This window comes from Triticum urartu, chromosome 1A, assembly GCF_056163025.1.
Source record: "Triticum urartu cultivar PI428250 chromosome 1A, HENAU_Tu73, whole genome shotgun sequence".
NCBI classification, from domain to species: Eukaryota; Viridiplantae; Streptophyta; class Magnoliopsida; order Poales; family Poaceae; genus Triticum; species Triticum urartu.
Window position 1 is genome coordinate 84042102 of NC_141873.1, and position 2935 is coordinate 84045036.

Genomic DNA, 2935 nt, shown 5'->3' on the forward strand with positions numbered 1-2935 from the left:
GTTATGGCGCAAAGGGACACACGCGAAGAAAAAGTTTCACACCCAAAGATCTGGGATGTGATCGGCTTCACTATCATCACTTTCTTCTGTGTTTCACACCCAGAAGGGAATCTCTGTAATAGTTAAGGTAGTTAATTATGTGTTTTGGCATTTGAAATGTGAAGAAATTTTATGTGCAAACAAATTCTTTCATGCCTTTACTGTTTTTTAAAGTTAAGTTATTCACAAACTAGTGATTCATACTAATTTCAAATAATTCAAAATTTAAACTATTCAAATTTGAAAAGTACGGGCACTAACAGAAAGTTTGTAAATTTTTGTACCTAAAGCAAAAATATTCACAAAGAAACTCTAAATACACAAAAAAACAACTCAAAAATAAATAAAGCAAAAAAATAAAAAAAAAGCCCGCCTACTAGGCCAGAGCGGCCTGCATACGACTAGAAACCCAACCTGTTGTTGGGCCAGGATGCAGGCCCGCAAAGGCCCAGTAGGCCAACAGGGCAGCACAGAACATGTAGGCCCAGTAGGCCTGCTTTGGAGAGGAGCGAGAGAGAGCTACCACATGGGGGTTTATAAACCAGTGCGGTCGCCCCTCGGCTAGCGAGGTGGGACTAAACTTGCACACCGCACCTGCGCCAGCGCACCCCCTTTAGTACCGGTTCGTGGCACCAACCGGTACTAAAGGGGGGCCTTTAGTACCGGTTGGAGCCACCAACCGGTACTAAAGGGGGTGCGGTTCCCGCCGCTTGGCCTGGCCAAAACAGGCCTTTAGTACCGGTTGGTGGCTCCAACCGGTACTAAAGGTGCCTTCTATATATACAACACTTACAAAAATTTCATTCCCCTCTGTTTCTTCCTCTGTTTCCCCATTGAAGCACCACCCGCGCGCCCCGATCGATCGACGCCGTCCCCGTCGCCGCCCCCGTCCCCGTCGCCGCCCCCTTCTCCGTCGCCGCCCCGGGCCCGTCCCCGTCGCGCCATCCCCGCGGCGTCGCCCCCGCGTCACGCCCCGGCCCGTCGCCGCCCCCGGCCGTCGCCTCGCCGTCGTCGTCGCCCCGCTGTGAGCTCTCCCCCTCTAACCCCTCTCCCTCGCCCCCGGCGGCCACCATGGGCGCCGCCCCTCCCCGAGCCCATACACACGCACACACAAGCATGATGAACACACACACACACACATGTACATATGTATGAATTAATGCATGTAGATATTAGTATAAACGTATTTTGTATGTTTAACTAGTTTAGATTTTTTAGATTATTATTTTTTCACTAGTATATATGTATGAATGCATGTTAGATGGATACAATTAGTGTTTAATTAGTATGGAATTTTTTTATATAATGTTGTTTTTCAGTTTTTTAATGGATGTATAAAAGTTGTGTTTTCTGTTTTTAGTGTTAGATGCTTAATTAGTATGAAATAGCATATAGAATTTTGACATATGCAATGATAGCATAATTAGTGTTATATAGAAATGTTAGAAATTTTAGTTATCAAAATCCAATCATTAAAAAAATGTTACTTTTTGCGGGCATATAGCTAGTATTTGTTCTCGACGATGCCCGGCCCGCATCCTCGCCGTCGACCCGTCCGCGACGACGTCCGACTGACCCATGTCCAGGACTGGGCTCCGCCGGGCTGGCACTGGGAGGTGCTGCCTGGAGGGGCGCGCCGCTTGATGAGGAACCCGGCCCCGGGTCCCGTCGTCGACCCTAATCTCATTTAGTGGCGTTCGCGTGGGCCAGTTTCGGTGCGGAGGGAGCCGGCCCCGTCGGAGGTGGTACGTCGCCGTGTTAGGGAGGAGGACGAGCACGTCCATCGCTACATGGTTGCGTTAGAGGGCGGCAGGTTCTCCAATACCTGGCAGTTTCTTCAGGGATCTCACTTCAGCTATGATCCTGTGAGGGTTCCTTCTCTTTGGGTGTCCACCGCCCGCGCCGCAGGAACCGCGAGTGTCCTAGATTCTTCTATAGTATTCGATCTTTAATTAGCTACCTAGCCAGTGATGTACTATTCAATATTATATATTATTCGAGATGACATATTAAAGATTATATCTATTATTCGAGACGATGTATTCGAGATTATATCTATTATTCGAGACGATGTATTCGAGATTATATCTATTATTCGAGACGATGTAATTTGAATACTAAATTGTTTTATATTTCTTTTGGCATAGTTAAATAAAAGCTATGGCGGACAATACCGACAGAGAGGGAGAACAGACCATGTTCGATATTATACGTGGGCCAGATGATGATCAGAATGAAGATGATTATGACGGCTCCGAATTTCTAAACAACACCGGAGAGGGTGATATGATATTCGATCGCGACGACCGAATTGATGAAGTCATGAACTACGATTATGACAATGACGAAGAACATGTTGATCCTGAAACAACAAAGACCGGCGAGGTATATATATTTATATAAGCAGGCATCTGGTGATCATCACATGTTTTAAATGAGTTGAAGATATATTAACGAATCGATCTTTCTTCTTTCAGCCATCTGGATCGAGCAAATCTTCAGGCAACAGGACGAAACGAGGCCCAAACAAAAAGTTGAAGGAGGGCGTAAAGTATAATATCGAGGCAATCAGACCTAATGGCGAACCATTAGTGCCTAAGAAGATTGCGGACAAGTTCGTTCGTCAGTGCGGAGTTCTTGTGAAGGACCAACTCCCGATCTCCCTTCAAGAATGGAGAGAGCCAGCAAAGCCACGTCCAGATCTTACTTTTGTCGATGACAGACAAAAAAGTCTGCTTTGGGATACTCTCATGGAACATTTCACCCTACCAGATCATTTCACAGAAGCAGATGTGCAGAAAGTCAAGGACGCTGCTCTTAGGAAGATGGCGGTTGCATTCAAGAACCACAAGAATCGTGAATGGGAAAAGTGCGTCAAGGGAGGAAGGAAGACTCC